The sequence below is a fragment of the Pongo abelii genome, chromosome 17 (genome assembly GCF_028885655.2).
Source record: "Pongo abelii isolate AG06213 chromosome 17, NHGRI_mPonAbe1-v2.0_pri, whole genome shotgun sequence".
In the NCBI taxonomy this organism is placed as follows: Eukaryota; Metazoa; Chordata; class Mammalia; order Primates; family Hominidae; genus Pongo; species Pongo abelii.
The window spans coordinates 38,887,862-38,909,718 of NC_072002.2; the positions used below are offsets into that span (position 1 = coordinate 38,887,862).

The 21,857-nt window shown below is 40.8% G+C and overlaps 1 long non-coding RNA gene across 1 annotated transcript in view; it reads left to right on the forward strand.

The window, feature by feature from the left end:
- LOC129051673 (uncharacterized) overlaps window positions 1–21,857 on the forward strand; it is a 92,377-nt gene that overhangs the window by 43,804 nt on the left and 26,716 nt on the right. The window contains exons 3-5 of the long non-coding RNA XR_008516100.2: window positions 14,286–14,354; window positions 14,969–15,153; window positions 17,498–17,753. This is a non-coding gene — a long non-coding RNA (uncharacterized LOC129051673). The remainder of the gene's footprint in view (window positions 1–14,285; window positions 14,355–14,968; window positions 15,154–17,497; window positions 17,754–21,857) is intronic.

Genomic DNA, 21,857 nt, shown 5'->3' on the forward strand with positions numbered 1-21,857 from the left:
ATTTTTTTTTTTTTTTGGTGGCAAAGCATTTCTTTTCAAATGAAATCTAAGTGGACATTCCAGTTGATAAAGGCAATTAAATAATGTATTAATATACATTTTATTTCAAATGTATAATAATTATCTTTATAATGATAAATTATATAGATGAAGCTGTTGGAACAAACACAAAAATTAGAAATTGGTGGCTACAGATAAGAGTTCAGCCTTAGATCATCTGGAATCAGTAAATTTGCTCAGATAAATGCTGTAAATGACAAGTTTGTTGGCAGCTGGCTTTGCAATTTTAGGAGATTCCCTTAGACAAAATGACCTGGACTCTTGGATGAGGAGTAACAGGAAATTTATATTTTAAGGTTGGATCACTCACGATATTTAGTAAATGTTCAAATTCCTCTCATTGAAAGGTCACTGCAGAAAGCAACCAGGGCATTGAAACAAGAGTTTAAATAGTCTCTGACATCGTACAACCTAGCTTACTATTGCACGAATGCAGTTACCCTACAGGAAAAGAAAGCCCCAAGCAGAGGCAGGAACCCTTGCTGGCATTGGATCAAGCCCTTCACTCATGTGCTGTAAGATGTGCTTTTAGGCAATTTTACTTGAACCGCCAGGCACAGGCCAGAATTTATGCAAATATCAGTGTAGCCCTACCACATTCCTAGTCAAGGAGACAGTTCTTAGAAACTATAAGAACCTTTATTCCCAGATATGTACAAAATGATTTATTTGATAGGCACAAGTTCACAATGTGCTAAAGGTTGTAAGTTTTAAAAACATACAATTTGTATTGAATTTATATTAAAAATGGAATGCACTTCCATGTGTTAAATTTATGTACGTACGCATTTCATGCATTGACATTTTGAATATAATGTACATTTAATTTACACTAAAAATGTGTAAGTTTTTTCTCAGGTGGGGGGTTAGAGAATAGGAGATAAGTGTCATACATTTGAAATACATATTTAAATAATGAAATTAAAACAAAATATGTATAGAGCCCTTGGATGCTTTCTGAGGAATTCAGGATTTGGAAAATCAGAGGCTTGGGACAAGACTGTGCCTAAGACAGACCCCATCACTAAGGATAAGGTGGGCAGCAGGGACTGGACATTAAGGAATGTCTCAGAGCATCTTTGGTAACAGTAGATTTTTCTTTCATCTAGCTACTTGTGCAAGAAGTTACAATGAGAAAAAAAAATTGCAAGAAATAGATGAGGGAAGGAGGTGCTGTAGAGAGAAAAACAAAGAGAGAAAAGGAGAATGAATTGTGCTGAGATAGAGATGCCTGGATGAAAAAGCTGGCCCTAGCACCCATAAAGCTGGAAAGAAAGTGGGGCCTTGGAAACTTCTGGAAGGATGTGAGGAAAGAAAAAGGCAAGGAAATGAGATGGAGAGGAGAAAGAGAAACCAGGAAGCACTTCAGAAGCATGTAAATTGCAAGGAAATGAGGAACAGCCTTTGTCTGTGAAGTCTGTGCTAGCGCTGAGAGCTTCATTTTACTGTCCTGGCAAGGAGGTAGGTGCTCAAAGAACTTTGTCTTGGAAGCCCACTGTGGCTCCCCTGGGCCTGGCACTTTAAGCCCCATACTTTTGCTCTCATTGTTTCTCTCTGCCTGCTCCCTGCGGTTTCTTCTTGGCTCTCTCCCATTTAGCCCACCCAGGCCTGGCCATCCGAGTAGAATAGACTTTCATTTTCCTTAGGTGTGCGTCGCGCATACTGACTAACCCGCTTCCTGCACAGGTGTGGCCCCTCTCCAGTGCCCAGCACCTCATTGCTATGGTAACAGAAGACACGCTGATTATCCGGATTTTGCCTCAGAGACTTAGGCTGTACAAGCTGCTTTCCTGGGGTAGCTTGTCCTTTTGCAGTTAACCGAGATGCCTGGGGAGAAGAGCTTCCCCCAACAGGATGGCAGGCGATGCTTCCAGATGCGGTCACTTGGCATGTCTGAGCTGAATGTCTCCATAAAAATATGATGTAATTAACAGAGCCACAGCAGCTGGAACAATTCAGCACCTCACATTGATTTTCCATGTCTCCTATTTACTTTCAGTTTTTAAACTGTCTGCAGTGACAGGAAATCAAAGAATTATAATGGTGTGTGTGAGGGCCCAATGCTGGGTCGGCATTTCCTTGTGAAATCCTGAGATTAATCAGTTTCCTATCACTCAGTCATCCCTTTTCACTTCTAAAGGAAAGCTGTCCTCCAAAATGCTACAAAATAGCAGTCTATTTTTGGATATTAAAAAAATCAATTGTATTATTTTAAAATTTGAGAGGAGTGTTTTAAAAAAAAGTCAGCCCGAAGCAATATTCACTTGTCTGTTTTCCCCTTCAAGTTTAATAGGAGTTGGCAAAGGCATTTGGGTGCAGTGAGACACAAGTGCTATATTCACCCTTCCTGAGTTTTGAGAGCTTGGAAAAGTTACTTGGTGCACCCAAAGAGAGGAACTGCATTCCAAGTTTTTTTGATCACTGAAATGAAGGAAAATAAGTTTCCCTGTATGTGGTTATTCATGAGCTTTCATCTGAAGCTGGGTTGGTTTTCTCATAGTTGGTCACTGTATTTCCAGCTCTGTCAGGTGAAAGTCGGAATCTTAGGTTAATTTCACCTTGGGTTCCTTAAAATGCTGGAGAAAATAGGCAGCTGCGGTTGTAGTGGGGAAACAGGCCTCTGTCTGAAGTCAGCTTGCTCTAGATTGTGTTTGAAAACATGCCTCAGATTTAAGTGGTCTTGCTATTTTTCCAGACTCCCTTGTCTTGGCAGATTCTGTGTCTTGGCCATACTGTAAGAACTCACTTTTCTTTTTCTTTTTGTTGATTCAAGCAATATAACCATTTCATAAATAATTAGGAAAATAAAGAAGAAAATTGCTCATAATTCTACTGCTCAAACACAATAGCTATGATTGTTTTGGAGCAATTACTTTGGGTCATTTTCAAACGCTGAGTTTTGATATGATTCTAAGCATAATGTACAAACAACTTTACATGTTGCTTTTTCACTTAATCTATGTCAGAAGTATTTCCCCATGTTATGATTAGCTTCCTAAATATCTTTTTAATTGCTGCCCAAACAGCTGGAACAATTCAGTCCCTCTTATTGACTTACCATGTGTCCTATGGAAGTAGAGACACTCTATTAACTATTTCTGTATTTTGGGACAATAGAGCAAATCCATTTTTCACTGTAATTAATCCCATGATAAGTACCTTTATAAAAAAGCCTTTTTCTGTATGTAAGATAATTTCTTTAGGATAAATTCCTAGAAATTACAGGGTCAAAGTGGATAAATATTTTATGACTCTTGATATTTCTTGTTGATCTTTAAAGCTATTATGTGACTTTATATTATCACCTAAAATGTTTGAGGAATTCATGCTTTATGAGCGTATTTTATTGACTAAATATGCAGTACTGAGAGAGCTTTATGTGTGCAGTTTGATGATGCTGACAGATATCCTGGAGATAAACATTTTTAAATTTAAAGATGTTCTGTTTATGTTTAACATACAGAAGTTAATGTTAAACATGATGCCTATTTTGTTTAACATACAGAAGTGACTTTATTAAAGCCATTTCTTCTAAATGTGCAATAAACTATGAATTCTTTGCCTGGTTCTAATGTTCTATCTCATCAAACCTCATAAAACTAATTAGCATCATATCCCCTCAGTTTGCCTGTGAATTTTGAAGATGATATGAATTTCTCTTCCACATGAAATAGAATTTGGTGGGTATCCCTTTGCTGGGAATAACTCCTTTGAAAAATAGAAAAAATACTGAGCGGAAAGAAAGTACATTTTCTGGGAAAAGAATAAGAACCCGGAGAGAAGGAGTGAGAATTGTACCACAGAGCCCCAGCAGCAGATGTTTTGGGTGTTGAAACTCCCACCAGAACAGCTGCAGAAATGTAGAATCACATCTGGGTGTGTGACGCGGCTGCATCATTACCTACAGACAGCAAAAGAGCCAGATGCTTCCAATTCATTTTAAAGACCAGGCTTCAGGTCTGAACCTGTGAATGTCTCCACTTCCCGACCAACAACTTATCAATTGCCGAGACAGCTCATGAAAACGTCGCCTCGCGGGCACTTTAAGGACAAATCTCGGTTGCAGCAGGTAGACGCAGAGTGCAGCTGCTGCACACCCGGCCCTGCAGCTCTAGCTCTGCTCTCGGGCTGGAGGATAAAGCCATCAAAGCCCTTCCACACGACGGTTCCTGCATGGCTTGTCACCGGTGTGTGAGGGTTCTGAGGGCGAATTCTGTTTAATCTCCACTCTAGTTCTTCAAATTCTCAACAAAAACCATTCATACAGAGCTTGCAAATGGGGAGGCCAAGGAAGTTATCTCATCAGCCCAACTGAGGCTTGGATCCATCTCTTCGATTGTCATTCAGAGTCCTGTGCAGAGCTCTCTCTTGAAGGAAGAATTGTAAAATGTAACCGAATCATGAAAGAGGTTAAGATTCACCAGAGTTATTTTTGGGGAGAGAGGATAATTTTACAGAGGAAGAAATGGAAGCCGAAAGAGGTGAAATAACTTGCCCAGAGTTTCAAAGTGGAGTCTGGCCCCAGATCGCAGGTTGTTGAGCACCAAGCTCCATTGTGTGTTCTTTGTCCTGCTGCCTCTTTGTTGGCCAATACCACACCAGGGTCAAGTAGGATGCGGTTAACTCTGGAACTCTAGGCTTCTGGTAGTGAAGGTCATTAAACTTGAGTGACAAGTTGTGTTGAGTAAAAATGATCCTAGAGTTGAAGAAATGGACATGTTATTCATGTCCATTGTGACCTGTGAGAGCTGTCTCCTGTTGAAACGCTTCTTATTCAGTAATAATATTAAAGGAGTATTATTGAGGTGTGGACCAATTGCTGTGGGAGGGACTGTGAAGTACAAGATGTATACCTGCCTTTAAGGCACTTATAGTCTGGTGAGATTAGCAGAGATAGAGGAATCATTAAGTAATATTCAAGATGGTGGAAGCAGGGCTATGAAGGTTTGTCTATGCTGTGGAGTCCTAAAGGGGATGAATGTCTCGAAGCTTGGTAGGCAAGGAAACCCTTCAGCCAGTGAGGTTTGGGGAAGTGTGCTAGGGTGGGGGTCAATTCAGACCCTGAGGGTCTGAATTTGGAAAGGTGCAAAGGACTCCAAATATAGAGTAAAGGAGAAACAGTCCAGAGATTTGGAATTTGAGAAAAAGGGTGAAAATGAGAAATGATAACGCATGCTCAGGGAGTGGCCTTTTTGTGTAGTGTGTGAAGCAGAAAAGGCTGAAAAGAAGACTCAGAATTAGATTGCAGTAATCTTGATGACCCTAGTCCAAGAAAGTGGAAACGACAACACTGCTTGTCAGCTGGGGCACTGCTTTGATAATAAGTGGGCTTCCATAAACTCAATGGGTGGTGTGTGGACCAAAAGGACTACGGCTTGAGCTTATGGCCAACTTACAAACCCTGTGTGTTTTATGTTTTCACCAGATAGCATTTATTTTGGCAACTATATAGAAGATTGTCTTATATCCTGACTTTGTCTTCTGCTAAGTCTCTGTAGCCATCTTTCAACTCAAATGGAACAACCAGAAGGGACACGCCAAAGGATGCCACATGGCAACCTCTGCCACTAAACACCTGTTCCAGAAGGAGCTAGTAGAGGATTATGACTAGTTCTTCACCATGAATTCATTAAAATCAGAAGAAAATACACACAAAAGGAAATCTGATTAGACCTGACTCGAGGTACAGGTTGAACATTCAGTAGAGTGGCTTTTGTGGCACAAAGAGGAAGAAGCCCTTTGGGCAGAACCTGAAGTGTTGTGAAATGGTACCCAACCCTGTGGGGGAACCTGATGGAGTGGTAGTGGCTGAGGACTTCTGTCCACGAGGCAGATGCTGCTCCTCCAGCAGTGTGATTTAGACATAGCTAAGTGTTCAGAGCTGCAATGGGCCCTACTCCATATTTAGTGCAACTCCTCATCTCAGTAAATGTCCTGACACTTAGGTAAGGTTAGGGAAGTGATCTGCCTGAGATCTCTCACTTTTGTTAGGGAATGGCTGTGAGACCCCATTCCAAGCACAGCTGTCTGCTTTGCTATCACTTCTGCTACCACTTGAGGATGTAAGAACTTCCTCTTACTGAGTCAAGAGGCTCATGCCTATAATTCCAACACTGTGGGAGGCAGAGTGGGAGGATCCCTTGAAGCCAGGAGTTCAAGATCAGCCTGGGCAACTAAGAGAGACCCTGTCTCTACAAAACAACAATAACAGCAACAGAAAAAAACAAAATATTATCTGGGCACGGTGGTGCAAACCTGTAGTCCTAGCTACTTGGGAGGCTGAGACAGGAGGATCGATCACTTGAGCCCAGGAGTGCAGGAGTTCAAGGCTATGGTGAGCTGTGATCATGCCACTGCACTCCAGCCTGGGCAACAGAGTGAGAGCCTGTCTAAAAAAAAAAAAAAATAATAATAAAAAAAAAAAAGAACTTCACTTGGGGGCCTGTCATTTTATTATTTCTCCTAGAGTGTACTTTCCTAAGACTAAGGCAGTAATGTCTTTCTTATGGGCAATGTATCTTCATTGCTGAAGGTCTTAAGAATTATCAGATAGTTTTATCCAGTCAGGTAGTTACAGAGAACAAATATAATTTGAAAGAGTTGAGGTACAGTTTAAGAAGTAAAATTTAGATCCTGGATCCCTATGTCCACCCACAGGGCTGGTGCATCCACCTGCATAACTCCAGGGAGCCTAGGTCATGTGGAGTTTGATGGGGATAGCGTCCCCTGCAGTTGGGCAATGCAAGGCTGGCTCATGACTGTTGCAGATTCATTTCTGCCAGACTCTCCTAGGAGTCAGTACATTTTCCTTAGTTCCAATGTTATTTTTCTCTCAGTCCAAGCCAGAATCTTTCCTACATAATCTAAAAACCAATTTCTTTCTGCTTGATTCCCCGATGCCCATCTTCTATTTCTTTCTGCCTGATTCCCCAATGCTTGTCTTGCATTTCTGGCAAAACAGCACCTGTGCCTGGCTAAGCCTGGGTCTCCCTTCATGGTTTCTGGCATCGACAGCAGGCTTCCTGCTTATTCCTTCAAACCTTACCTCCTGTCCATTCTGCTGTCTGTCTCATTCTCTCTCTCTTATCTATTTATTTATATTCATTTATTTGGTATTATTTGTATAGTTATTAAAGTCATCTATGTGGACATAATTTTAGCAATTTGGCTGGGTATGGTGGCTCATGCTTTTAATTCCAGCGATTTGGGAGGCCAAGGCAGGAGATTGCTTGGGCCTGGGAGTTTGAGACTGAAGTGAGCTAGGATGATGCTGCTGCACTCAAGCCTGGGTGGCAGAGCAAGATCTTGTCTCTAAAACAAACAAACGAACAATCTCCTCCAACACAAATTCATGATTCAATTTATCAGTTAAAGGTTTAAAATCAAACCTAGCAGCACCCTTGTTCCACTTTTCTCCACCCCATTTTCTCTCCATTCATTGCCAGCTACTTCTAGCTCTCTTAGTTTTTTTCTTATATACCTGCACATTCATAAATAATTTGCTAATGTTACTAATGCTTGATTTATCTGTTTTAGATGTTATCTATTTACTCTGTATTATGCTTGTGAAGGTTTTCTCTAATCATTCCCTTCCCCTCTCTCTTTCCTCTCAACATATTTATAGCACATTTTCATATTTATAGCCCATATTCAGGGTTTACATTATTGTGGCTATGTAAATATTATTTACTACTGAGCCAAACAAGTACTATATTTACATCTAGTCTATTATACAATGTTTTTCCCAGAAGTTAATAACTGTCTTTTTTTTTTCCATTTGCTTAGTGTTCTGTGAACCTATCACTAATTTTCCTTGCATCTTCTGACAGCTGTGTAAATGCTTCTCAAACAGTTTTCCCCAAGTTCGAGATATTAAATAATCTAGAATTCTCCCACCTGGCCCCTACTCCCAGATTGGAGGCTTTCCTCCTAGAGTTCTCCAAACTCCCAGAGTCTGCATTGGTTGCTCTTCAGGCTCATTGAACAGTTGTTTTGGGATTCCTCTCCTATGTTATTCTGGGGTTTGTTTTCCACTCTCTCCTTTCCTGGATTCCAATTTTGTTTTATTTGTCTTTGTCCACTTGTATTGCTATACAGGAATACCTGAGGCTGGATAATTTATAAAGAAAAGAGGTTTATTTGGTTCACAGTTCTGCAGGCTGTACAAGAAGCATGGTGCCAGCATCTGCTTCTGGTGAGGACCTCAGGAAGCTTCCAGTCGTGGTGGAAGATGAAGGGGAGCAGGCATCACATGGCGAAGGGAAGAAAGAGCAATGGGGAGGAGGTGCCAGGCTCTTTTCAGCAACAAATTTTCATGAGAACTAAGAGTGAGGACTCACTCATTCCTGTGAGAATGGCACCAAGCCATTCATGAGGGATCCACCTCCACAACCCATACCTCCCACCAGGCCCTACCTCTACCAATGGGGATCAATTTTCAACATGACATTTGGAGGGTCAAATATCCACATCATAGCACCTTGTTAGCTGATTAAACATTTTAGGGAAACACTGACTCCAGTTAGTCTTGAGAAAAGGTGCATAAGAGGTATATTTCCTTAGTCTGTGTTTATCCGAAAGTTCATTGTTCTACCCTCATACTTGATTAAGAGTGTGTCTTGGTATAGATGTAGACTGAACATACTTTTTTTCTCAGAATATCAATTGTTATATTGTCGTCTGGCCTCAGTGTTGCTAGTAAGAAACACGATGCCATTTTTATTCCTTATCCTTTGTGACAGGTTCTCTTCTCTGTCAACTTACAATCTGTCCTATTTCTGATATTCTGAAATTTCATAATATTTGCTTAGGTAGTTTTTTTGGTTGTTGTTTTAAATACATGATGCTGGGCCTTCTCTGGAAACTCATGTCTTTCAGTTCTGGGAAATTAAACCACTTATTAGATTATTTCCACCCCATAATTCTCTCCACTTTCCCTTCTTGGAATTTCAGATGTCGGATACATTGGCTTGGTCCCCTAATTTTCTTTTTCTTCATTTTCATCTTTTTCTTTGGCTTTTCAAGGAGAGTTACTCAACCTTATCTTCCAAGTGTTCTATTGAATATTTTTTTATCTTGGCTAATTCCTTTTTTCACTCTGATTATACTTTTTCATTGCATCTTATTCTTGTTTCATGAATGCAACACTTTCTCAAAAGTTTCTGATGATAATAATATCTATAGGGTTGTTTGTTTGTTTTTGTTGTTTATTTTTCTGCTCCCTCTATTGTTTGTATGTCTTCTCAGCCCTCCAAAAGAAGTTTATTTGTTTAGTTCTCTTTTTTCATAGTTGAGGTCTTCTACAAATGTCTGGTGATCTTTAAATATTTATTTATGATTAAGAAGTGGTACACTAAAAAGCTAAGAGGAGACTTTATGTGCATGGGGTGGCTTGCCCCTCAGTAAGCATTATCAGGAGATGAATGGGCTTACTTGATTGATGAAGAACGTTTCAGATGGAGTCTCTGTGGATCTTGTCCCTAGGGCCAGTCTGTCTTTTTGGAGAATTATCCATCATTTTCATGCCTGAAAGGTATACATCTGAGCACTCGTGTTCTGGAAGCAGAGACAGAAAGGGCACTTGGAAGACAGACTTCCACCTAGTGCCTTGTTTTCAGCCTCACACCCTGTTGTTACCAGAACATGAAGATTCTCTGGTTGAAGTTCTCTAAAGAAGACATGTTTACCTGCCTGGAAAGGATGGAGCAGGGAATGGATTGGGAGAGGCCAGAGGGAAAGAGCTAGTGTTTGGTGAGCTGGGGTGGAGTGAGGGAAGAAGCAGATACATACTGTGTACAAATACAGACTTTTAGTCAGTACCTCTGCTCCAAGCCCAGGCCTCCTGCCAGCTTCCACGGAACCTATGGTGTGCGGATGTCCAGTCTGTCAAGGGTTCTGTGGGTGAACTTGTGTGTTCTTCCATTACAGCCTCTTCTCCTCTGCTGAGGTAATTACCATTTCCCCATCCCTTCCCTGCTCCACAAATCTGACATTTCTTACCCACAGCTGTTACCTCTCCCGTTCTTGCTGACTTGTGGGTTTACATCTTTTAAATTCTTTTATTGTCATTTCAGTCAGGATTCAGGTGGGAGAAGAGATAAACATGTATACTCTATTTACCATATCTGACCTAAGGTCTCTTGTTTTTTTTTACATGGCTTTCTGAAATCACACACAGAGGCCCAGGCATAGAAAACATCAGGGGCTGTAGTTCATAGCCAGTTTGTAGTAAACAAGAATTCCTTCAAGTCTTGGAGGCTGCCTCAAAGGGAGAAGCCTCACCCAGCTATGGGGTCTCCTGGCCTCCCCTGCACTGGCTCGACAGCACCAGGGCCAGAGGCATCTCAGGGAATTGTCTCTCCTTGAGCAGCTGCTGAAGCATCAGGCACAGGGGAGCGGGAGACAGACCTCTGGGATAGCTTTTGTGCAATGTAATTGAGGTCCGAAGCAGCATTTTTTCCTATTTAACCACAATGCTCAGACTCACTCCAAACTACCCCATCACATTTATTAAAGGGAAAAATAAGTGAAGAAACAAACCTGGGGTTATGTTTCATGGAAAACTTGTCAAACAAGAAAGGCTTTCCCTCCTTATCTGCCTGTTCAACTTGCAAGCGGACTGTTAGCAATTAATATTTTCCAAGTTTTCACAAGTGCCCTGTAGAGAACTGGACAGGAGCGATACTTATTAAAAGAATGTGATAAATATGAACAATAGCAAAAGGCTTTGCAGTCAAGAAAGTGCCAAGCAGAAAATATTGTAAGACCAAAACAATCATGATAACCCCCTCCTCCAAATAAACAAAACAAAAGACATCACAGACAAAACTCCTTCTCTCTCTCCCTCTTTTTAACTAGGGAAGAAAATCTTGCTTGTGAGCAGCTGAATTTTGAAAATCCTTAAGAGATTTATCAGAAATTGATTTGTAACTGCAATTTATTTTTTTCTTTGATCACTGCAATGTTCATTAAATGTCATTGTTATACAATGCATCAACGGTGGGTTAGAAACAGGCCTTCCATTTCTTTTTAGGCTGAGCTTGGCAAGAATTTAGATGCTATCTGAAATATGAAAGTTTCTGTTGCAGCTGAATTGTGTCCTACACCTTCACCCCAACCCAATCTGACCAGTGTCCTTATAAGAAGAGGAAACCTGGACATGGAGACACCAGGACATGCATATATAGAAGGAAGTCCCTGTAAGGATACAACAAGAAAGCAGAGATCTGCAAACCAAGGAGAGAGGCCTCAGGAGAAACCAATTTGCCTACACCTAGATCTTGAACTTCTAGCCTCCACAACTGTGAGAAAATAAATTTCTGTTGTTTAAGCGCCACGCAGTTGGTGATATTTTGTTGTGGCAGCCCTAGCAAATTAATATAGTTCATTTTCCACCATATTTGATTGAAATTTGGATATAACAAAGAAGATCATAAAAATAGTAAGAATAAGATGCTTCTAAAAGCCAACTTTTGCTAACAGTTGAAAAATCAGGTATTAGATCATGGTTAAGAAACTTGACACATATGGAATCACATTGGCCCCATCACCTGTGGGGGTCTAAGGTGTTGAGTTGAGCTGAGGTGGGGCTTGCAGAGTCGGAACATGGAGCCTTAGACTCTCCGTCCCCTCAGGGCTTGTCCTCAGTCTGTCATCTTTCAATCTGGCAGGGGGAGGACCCTGAAATAGAAGGTCTTAAAGGGGAAGGGAAGAGTAGATTGAGGGGGTTTCCTGGTGGCAAGTGTTCCTGATGGGAAGTGAATCAGGGGTCCATTCTGCCCTCTCAAACACCAGTCAGCATGGACAGCAGCAGCCTGGGTTGTGGAATGCTGCAATGGACAGCTGGATAAATGGCCTCTCACTCACAAAAAGATGCTTAATGGGCAGAGTGCCCTGGAGTCACCTGGGCCATCTTATTTCTCTCTTTCAGGCTGAGGAAGAAAGGAAAAAGTATGGCATTCATTTAACTAGATACTCAAAGTGCTTGTATCTGGGCTAGTAACTCAGCTGAGGAAACAGCTGAGCACTGGCCTGTTTGTAGCCCCATGTCTGGAGGTTGCAGGTTGTCACAATTCTCCAGAAGCCAGCGAGAAAAGCCAGGGCATCATGTTTAGCTTGTACTCACCATCAGGAAACGTGTCACCCTCTCTGTGAGTGCAGTGCTCATGCTGACCATGGTCCTAGATCCAAACAGTGAACCACTAAAACGAGTAAAATTGAGGGAGAGTTACAAAGACAGAGAGGAAAGGAGGGAGGGGGAGAGGGACAGAGAGGGAAAGAAGAGGATTTAGAGAGAAACAACGAGAGACCCGGGGAAAGCAGGCAGAGAATAAACAGAGAGAACCAGACAGCCTGAGGGAAAGCAAGTCTCCGTGCCAGGGCTGAGAGGCTGGGAGATCCTCACCCACCCACTTCGGATCTGCACTCATCCCCACCTCTTAGCCTGTATAACCCGTTGGAGCATCAAGGCTTAAGGAAGCCCGTGGAGCCTTGTAAATGTGATATGGTTTCTAATGGATACCCTGTGAATTCCCTGAAGTGGAACAAAAAGGATGTGGGACCAAAGTTAATATTCTTAGGTTTTATTTAAATAGGGGGTTATGCCTGGGATTCAGTCATGTGAGCCGGACATCTCATCCAGGTGGGAGAGTCAAATCAAGAACCGAATCCCGGGGGCAGCCAGCAAGACTGGGGGCAAGGCATGTTCATTCTTCCTAAATGAGTCTTTATTGCAAGAGCTCTGCTTTCTCTCTGGTGCTTGTTAAATACTGTATTTATGCTGTGTAATTTGTACACAGTGGGATTAAGGGACCAAACTGAATTACTGATGATGGTTGCTTGAAGGGGTGTTTGACTAGGAGATTTACACAGCGTTCTTAATAATCTTTTTCATTTATTTATGGAATGTTATCATTCCAAACGTACAGTTCTGCCATCCCTTAGGAAAGATGCTTTCTATTTGAGGGCCACCAGCTCTGCATGTTGATTTCAAAAGAGATAAAAGAGCATCTGGCCACCACAGCACAGGCTGCACTTCCCTCCCTCTTCATTATGCAGAGAGCTGATGCGATTTTTGCTTCTTTCCTATTTATACAAATAAAGACCACAATTTGGGAAATATGTCATGCTGGCATTAAACACCACCAATCTTGCTGGGTTGAAATGTACACGTTCCATTAACAACAATTATATTGTATAATTAAGGTTTTGGTCCCCAAAGTCTGACTTGGAAGCTTCCTCAAATACCAATGGGTTTATCGAAGATGTTAAAATAAATATACCCCTCCCGTTACCCTCCTCCACTTCCCCATTCCTCGCCCCCCTTTCAAAAGCACCACCAATACCTGAGTCAATGACTTGGTCTGCAGTAAAAGTGGGGTTCAAGTGCCCTCTAGTGTAGCTGTGGCTGTGTGGATATGAAAATAGAAAAGCTTTGAAAAGGCAGACAAATGCCTGCAAGCAGAATCATCGAACATTCCTGTACATTTGATGGGGCTCCTGTGTACGAGTTCCACATGATCAACACTGGGTGCAGGCAGGTGATTTGGACCCCTCAGGATGAGGCTGTCCATACAATCTTGCTATAATAGTACTCTCCATCATTCTTTTGTGGGCCTCTCAGTTCAAGTTTAGGTGGAAATTTCCCAAGGTGTATGCAATCTTGGCACACTCATGTGTAAACAGTCACAGGGAAAGGGCTAATGAGGTTCAAGCCCTTGCATCTGGGAGTGTCTCTTGACTGCCCCCCTCGTCCCCCTTGCTCCCCCCACTGCCAACCCCCACCACAGTCTTGGCACATTTTACTCTTCTGGCAGCTGGAGAGAGCTCTGATCTGTGTCTCTTCAGTGAATGCTGGTGGTGGTGACAATAATGAATTTCTAAAGGCAATTAACACAGTGACAGGGTTTATAAATTATAGATTATGACAACACTCCCTGCGATCTGGTTTTTTCCTTTGAAGACCACCTGGCTACCAATAATGGTCTCACCAGAAAAATCCTGTATTTGTGGGCCAAGACAGAGGAAGAACAACAATGTAAAAAGCTGGAAATCTTAGAGCAGACTCACATATTAACTAGGAGAATAAGTGCTGGCCCAAGTGCCCCAGGACTGAAGCAAATCAGACATAGGGGAGGAGGGAGAATGTTAGAATGAGGCACACCTGATTCAGCCGCTAAATGGTCTGGTTGGCTAAGAATCACAGTCGAGGTATTTTGCTTTTCTAGTTTTCTTTGGTGAAGATCTGTGAGCATCCAAATGATGTGAAGAACAATATGGCTAATCTGCACTACTTCGTGAGTACATATATTCTGAAGAAAGTTGTAGTTGGGAAAGGTGGGGACGGGTCACTGCTCCATCGTTCCCAGACAGGACTGGTAGTGTGTGGGTGTGTCGATGTGTTTCCTTGCTGAAAGTGAAAATTGGGTAGATTTTCTTCCAGAATTGAATGATGGTGGAGGCATGATTCCTGGGTAGGCCTACACACTTAACACATGATTCTGTATTTAGTTACTCTTTAAATCCCTAGGAGAAAATTGGCTCAGGATAGAAAAGGGAAGTATGTTGAAAATTTTGGTAGACTTCCTACAAATGTGGAAGCATGTGCAATTTGTGGAGGTGAAAATGTTAAGGGGATTGAACAGATAATAAACTCATACTAATACTAAGGTGAATAGGGCAAGATGGATTATTTTGGGAGATTCCTGTGGCAGAAACTATTGACTACTTATCCCAAATCAACGAGTTCCTTCTTCCTTCTTAGTAGAGTACTGAATTTGTTTAGAAACTGGGTTTGTAGGAGCTTCAGAGACCCCTCCCTAGCCCTAGAGTCAAATATTGATTACTGTAAGACAGTTGTGGGATGTGTAAGGGAAGCCTCTAGGAAATGTTTCTCTTGAAATCCATAAAGGAAAGCCTGGGAGGAATACTTCCTCTTTGCTGGATGTGGCGTCTGCATGTACCATCTGGAATTGCTATAGCCAACTTACAAATACAGATGAAAGCTTTATCAACCTGCTGAGCACAGCCGAATGGACAGATGCAAAGCACCCTGCTCTTGGGAACTGGCCACCTTCAGACTTCTTGCTACATCAGGTAACACAGTTCTCGCATTGTTTAAGCCACTTTCAGTTGGGGTTTCTGTTACTTGGAACCGAAAACATCTTAACTGATACAACCACTATTTGAAACAGTGTATAACAAGAATGTTGTCTTTGAAAAAACACCATCAGAAGACAGGTGCTGATAAAGCAATTACATACAATGAGAAGATCTTTAAGATCCCAGTTAGTTCTGACATATTATGCTCTAATCCGTGGATCTTTGTCATGGAAGAAAATAGAACAAGAAAAAAGTTCATGGAAACTTTTGGGCTAAACTATTGAACCCACCTTGGGCAGTGTGAGTAAAATGTTCTATATGTGTGATTCACATACTTGTGAAATTTAGACTTGCATTTTTTACTTTCCAAAGCAGAGAGTGAAACAGATCGCTATCTCTGCTTAAGCAAACCAATAATTATAATTGACAAGAAGAACTGTAAATTGTTTTCAATTGATGACTGAGTAATCACATTATATTTAAGAATTTTTACCCAAATGTCATCTTGAGCCAAGGTATGAGAATATGCCATGTGCCATAAAGATAGAGTTGATAATGTGTTTTTTGACTAATAATCATAAATAAGTAGGTATTTTTTCTGAAAGACTTAGGCTATGCTTTGTAAGAGTGTATATTTATTAGGCAATGCATGTCATTAACTGATATAATGTTTACAAGTAAATCCTCTTTAATATACTTCAACATTGACAGCCTTGGTGAGGAAGAACAAATAACGTAGTCTGTGTATATATACAAATAGGGCTTACTTTTTTAATAAAATAAAATTTAGGGAAGATTAATTAGATACATATTTATTTATAGGTGTATTGGTTGCAAGTAACAAGCAGTTCACAGAAAGCAACAATAATTGTAGGGAGACCTTATTCTCAGATTTTCCAAGTCTATTTCAATTTCAAATATTATTTACTATTGTGAGAACAATGCGTGTTGATTTTTTGGTTTAGGAAATATGATCTGTCAGAGGACACATTTTGCATTAACTCTACCCTGCAGCAAGCCCTCACACTGTGTGTGGAGGGGAGGAAGGGAGCAAAAGGTAGATGTAGGAGAAACTTCCTGGAGACCCTGGCTCCATATCACAGAGGGAGCTGCCCCCCTGGGCTTTTCCAGCACCCAGCAGGGGCTACCTGCTCCCTGGGGGCACTGGCAATGAAAGCTCTTCTCCTGTTTCTCCTCTGTAACACTATGCTTCACCTTCTACTTCTGGGAAAAGGTTGCAAGTAAGCTCATCTTCCTCACTGATTACTGCCCACCTGAAACTTGGGTTCCACCAGTCATATATTGTTCTGTGAGTGTGATCAGTGCACACGAGGAAATGAGTTTGCAGGGAGCTCTTGAAGCAGATAACTTGAAGTATAGCCCAAAGAATTGTGTTGGAATAGGTCCTCACTTCCATCTTGACTACAAAGTTGGGGGGAAGGGGAGACATTTCACTTTGAGAAGATGACATTTAACTTTAGGGAGGAATATCCAGAGAAGGAATGATTTTACAGGCAGACAGAGGTAGGTTTGAATACAGGTCTGATACTTGTTGTGTGACCTTGAACTTGAACATTGTTGAAATCTCATGATGCCCACGCAGGGTTGTGGTCATCAGGATTGGCCAGATAGCATATGACGAACTCAGCATAGCAGCTGGTTCACTGTCAATATCCAGTAACTCCTGGAAAAGAAATCAAGGCAATGAGTTAAATAACATGCTCTGTAAGTGACATCTAAAAGTGACATGAAAATAAGGAAAAGCTGTGTTCTGACAAAACGTAACGTGAAACCTATTGGATAATAGAATGAATTACAGGAGCTCAGCAAATCCAAGGATCTAATTGTCATACTAAGAGATTAAGCTTTTACTTCTGTGATGTGCTCTGAATTAGGAAGTTTCATTGATTACCTTCTTAAGAAGATAGCTTTTTGAAGGCCCATTTAAGATTTAGTAGCAACATTATTGAAGAGTTAGTGTCCTGTTCCCTTTTGGTGTTTTGGGGTGAACTGCAAATCTTACATTGGGAGTCTTTCAAATAAAAAGTATTTTTAGGTGTTAAATTGGAGGCCTTTCCAGGCAAGGATGCCAAGTTTCTTACAGCAACAATGCAGAAACCAGGCCAGTTCTCTACCCTTTCTGCAATTTTCTATTTGGTCTAAGGTAGCTCTGTGGAATTATGTTTTTCTGTATGATTATTTCCATGGCACTGATGAAGTTATACTTTTTTAAAGTTGTTTTTGTTTTTTTCTGTGAGATTGAATCATTTCAGGAAAACAGGGTGCTTTAAATGAATAACTAAAATTGTCTTTTGGGTTGTCTTTGTTGATTCTTAAGGAACTCTCAAGAATGGAGAGTTGAATGGTAGGGCTAGCACTTAAATAGAATAGCTGAAGCAGAGATGACAAACATCGCGTGCTGATAGCTTACTAGATCAGTGATGGAAGTGTAGAGCATAACTCTGCACTGACGGCTGAAATCACCGCTGAGACACCAGCAAGACCCAGCATGGAGCAAAAGGAGGACTGATGGAGAGTGGCCCCACCATTGTGAATGCTGGCATTGGAGCCCATCACAACCTATATCAAAACAGGTGGGCTGAAATGTGAACTTTCTAGTACTCCAGCTGTTCCTGAGATTCCTAGAACAGGGACACTTCCTAGTTAGCTATCTGGAGGCATATCTTGGGTCTAACTTATGAGCAAGTGATTAAAAAAAAAAGTGAGGAGTATCAGAATTTGGCCACTAACCCGGACTAATGACTCACAGTGTTGGCTATTTGAAAGTCATGCCTGCTACTCCCTGATCTTATTCATTTCTTAAGTGACATTGATTTTTGAATTTGGGCCACTTATTTTCAAATTTCTGAGGGTGGTAGATAGTATTGGGGGAAAAACACCTCAAATGTATTTTTAAAAATAGATGAGCAGTGAGTATAAGGTGGAAGAAATCAATCAGCACAATTATATTTTGCAACAGTTATAACAAGTCCCTACAGATAATAACCATAGTGAAATGATGAATAGTGCTTGTCCTCCTGTGACCTTCAGCAACACCTCCAGCAGCTCAGTGGTCAGTCGTAGGCTGCAGCTGCTCCAGATTAAAAATGCACCATCCTGAGGGGCCAGAGTCACCTCTACAGTAGTCACCCTGTTCTTAAGGTTCTTAGCATATTTTATCTGGGGTTAAGAACCAACTAGAATCTTTTACTTGATAGTAGGGTGAGGTGGGGTTGACACATGCAGGTGAGCTCAGGGACAACCAGCAAAATAGAAAGACATAAGGGCAAAAGGCTTTTCTAGATTGGAGCTTCACCTGCTTCCCAAGCTGTTACCATTTTCTGTTGTGCATGGAGGCAACTGTTCCTCTGGTGAGAAATGCTTGAAATCACATCATTCTAATGCCACCCTTTAAGAGTTTTAAACCCATTCGAATGATTGCAAATACTTGAAACTTGCATCTCTATGTATGTTCCTAATTATCTATTCCAAATAACATGTCAAATGTTTCTTGGTATTGCTTAATATGACTGAAGAAAATATTAATGTTAAGGACTTAGAGCAAATGTAATCTCACTTTGTTTTCTTATAATGGGGGTAAGGTTAAATGACAATCTGAGGTTACTATTAATTTACTCTTTCAGTGAATACATATGAATCCCCTTTTGTGTTCCAAGCATTGTTCTGGGGGCTACAGATAAAAATAGAAGAGCAATAGACAGGGCATTATCTGCCTTTAAGGAGCTCACGGTTTGGAAGGGAAGTGGACCTGGCATCAAATAGTAACAATCAATTGTGGCATGTGGACAAAGGAGACAGGCACAAGGTGGTGACAAAGGGCTGAGTGGAGGACTCTGAATCCCAGCTCAGTACTGTTGCTGCTAGAAGGGGACTTATGTGTTCCCAGAACTTTGTTGTTGTTCAGTCTTCATGGTGTAAAGAGCTTCATCAATGCAGAGTTATTTATGTTATTCTCATATACTGTTAGTTTCAAGCATTTACGAACAATCATTAATCTGCCTACCAAAGTTAAAAAATAACTTTATATCCATACATGCTTTTTAGTTCCCAATGGACTGGCTTTCACATGCATTTTCTCATCAAAATTCAAAACCCTATGAAGCCGAAGGAAGGGGCTTAATGAACATTATCCCCATTTTTCAGATGAGAAAGCTGAGGTGAAGAAAAGTGAAGGGACTAGCTCAAAGTCATAAAGCTAATTAATTGGCAGATTGAGCCATGTGAATTGAGGTCTTTCTAACTGCTTGGAACATGAGTGCTGGTGTATATTCCAATGCTGAGAAGACTCATTCCTTGAATGAGTGTCATTCAATGTAGGTTTCACATGTGGGTTTAATAGGAATACTGGGTTAGTCATTCCCTCCTTTTAGAGACTCTGGTTCTTTGAATCCTGCACTATGTCACTCTGCATGTTTCTTGTATACTTTTGATTATTCTTTCTCTGTCTCCTCTACCTGCCAGGTAAGTGTTGGTGCCCCATGGGGCTGACCGTGCTATGTGTCTTTCTCTCTCACACTCACTCTGGACAATCACGTACATTTTCAGGGCATCAGTACCATGTCCCAAATCAGATTTTCTAATTCTGACCTCTCCCCAGGAATCAGAAAAATATACCAGCTGCCTGCAGGACATCTCCCGTGGATCCCCAGAAGTCCTCTACATTCCTGCTGAGTGATTCTTCCCACCACTCAACACTGGAACCCTCACTATTATTCTTAATTCACTTGATGTCAGCATCATCTGCCCAGACACCCAGACTCAAAAGCCATGTGTTTCTTCTCCCTCACATGTCACATCTAACTGGATCATCATGTCTTCATTTAGTCCTCCAAATACGTTTTTAGAAATCTGTTTCCTCTTTCTCATTCCTGTTGCCACTGTCCTATGTATTTTAATGGGTCCTCCAGTATGTCTGTGGGTTTCTTGAGAGCATATTGAGGAAAAGGGCAAGTGATATATTCATTCAAGCATTCATTCACTAATTAACTTCACAAAAAATTGAGACATATCTCACAGCTACTGAAAAAAACTGGGTTGAATCTTTTGAGAAAATTGAACTTGACCTGGAAACCTTATAGTCTTTTCTCATCCTGTCTAGGTTAATTAACCCTGTATTACATAGCTCTCAGGCCTTAACAATTTCACACTGGATATCTAGCTGTTGTCTAGCCAGAGAGCAAAGATTAAATGACAGTTCTTATCAATCATTCCCAAAGTACCTCTCTCAAAACCATAAGATTCTGCCAAGTAAATGCTTGAGGCTTTGATTAAAAAGATGTTTTGGCCACAAGTCACATCTCTGATTTTATCAGAATTTTTCAAAAGTAACTGTAAAAATTCCAAACTCTGGGAGGGTCTCAGCAAAAATATTAGCATATCTGTGGTAATTCTGGCAGTATTTTTTTTTTTTACTTCTTTGTGAACTTATGTGAAATGCTTACAATTTATAAAATTACATCTTATTTAATGAGGTATTTAGGAATATATTCAGTATCACATTTATTGAATAGTCTTTAGTGAAATAAATAGAGATAAGCAAAATTGCAACAAGTTTGGAAACAAGCAAAGAAATTCCTGCAGAAGAATAGATTTCCTTTAGCCAACTCCTTCGATGCATTTAAAATGTGATTCATTCAGACACTTCTCAAAAGAAGACATTTATGCAGCCAAAAAACACATGAAAAAATGCTCACCATCACTGGCCATCAGAGAAATGCAAATCAAAACCACAATGAGATACCATCTCACACCAGTTAGAATGGCAATCATTAAAAAGTCAGGAAACAACGGGTGCTGGAGAGGATGTGGAGAAATAGGAACACTTTTACACTGTTGGTGGGACTGTAAACTAGTTCAACCCTTGTGGAAGTCAGTGTGGCGATTCCTCAGGGATCTAGAACTAGAAATTCCATTCGACCCAGCCATCCCATTACTGGGTATATACCCAAAGGACTATAAATCATGCTGCTATAAAGACACATGCACACGTATGTTTATTGCTGCATTATTCACAATAGCAAAGACTTGGAACCAACCCAAATGTCCAACAATGATAGACTGGATTAAGAAAATGTGGCACATATACACCATGGAATACTATGCAGCCATAAAAAATGATGAGTTCACGTCCTTTGTAGGGACATGGATGAAATTGGAAATCATCATTCTCAGTAAACTATCGCAAGAATAAAATGTGATTCATTTCTCAAAATGCTGAAGTATAGACATGTTTCAGGAACATATACTAAGTGCCAAGTTAAGTATACCTATTATGTATTATAGTGATGAGTAATTTATTTATGCTAAAGAATGTTCTGATTGTGAAGATTTATACTCTCATCTTGGTAGGCTTAGACCTTTGATATTTGGTTTATCCAAAGTTTATCAGGTCCCAGGAAAAATGAGTGTGGTGGATTAAAAATGACTACAGATTTCTTAACCTTCATCCCATTGAAAGATGAAGGCTAATTCTCTTCCTCTTGAGTCCAGAATGGCTCTGGCACCTGTTTTGACCTGTAGAATGTGGTAGAAGTCTCTGCCAGTCTTCTGAGGCTGGGGCCTCAAGAGAGCTGCAGCTTCCGATTTTACTGCTTGGGACATGCCCTCTTGGAAGCCAGCATCCATGCAAGATGTGTGATTAGCCTGAGATTAGTCTGCTGTGAGGAAGCCCAAGCTAG